The 389-nt window shown below is 27.0% G+C and overlaps 1 protein-coding gene across 1 annotated transcript in view; it reads left to right on the top strand.

Annotated features, from left to right (window-relative positions):
- The window catches only part of LOC106677647 (cilia- and flagella-associated protein 91), a gene marked incomplete at its 3' end in the record, with an annotated part of 36,134 nt that overhangs the window by 27,027 nt on the left and 8,718 nt on the right, over window positions 1–389 (top strand).

Genomic DNA, 389 nt, shown 5'->3' with positions numbered 1-389 from the left:
ATATATACGGGGAGTAAATTGATTGCCTGACGCAAGATGAAACAGAAGTAGTGAGGAGGTATGGCAACACTAGTCAGTTCAAGGAGGAAAATTTGTATATTATAATAGGAGGGTAAGAGCTTAGAGAATATTAACAATCTCGGCAGTGCTGGTTTGATTGAGTGAGCTCTTGTTATTTCATCCTCATCTATTACAACATATTGTAATAATTTTAAAAATATTAAAAAATAAAAATAAAAAATAATTTGGATCGTTTTATAACTTTTTTCAAATATCAAAGATAACTTGGGTTCAAGTTAAATACTTTAAAATCAAATAGATAATATAATTTTATTATATAAAAAGACTCTTAATTTTATTATATAAAAAGAGAGACTCTATATCTCAGG

The sequence above is a fragment of the Halyomorpha halys genome, unplaced genomic scaffold, assembly GCF_000696795.3.
Source record: "Halyomorpha halys isolate HHAL.00 unplaced genomic scaffold, Hhal_1.1 Scaffold8.1, whole genome shotgun sequence".
NCBI classification, from domain to species: domain Eukaryota; kingdom Metazoa; phylum Arthropoda; class Insecta; order Hemiptera; family Pentatomidae; genus Halyomorpha; species Halyomorpha halys.
The sequence above is the reverse complement of the archived record's forward strand: the minus strand, read 5'-3'. Positions and strand labels throughout refer to the sequence as shown.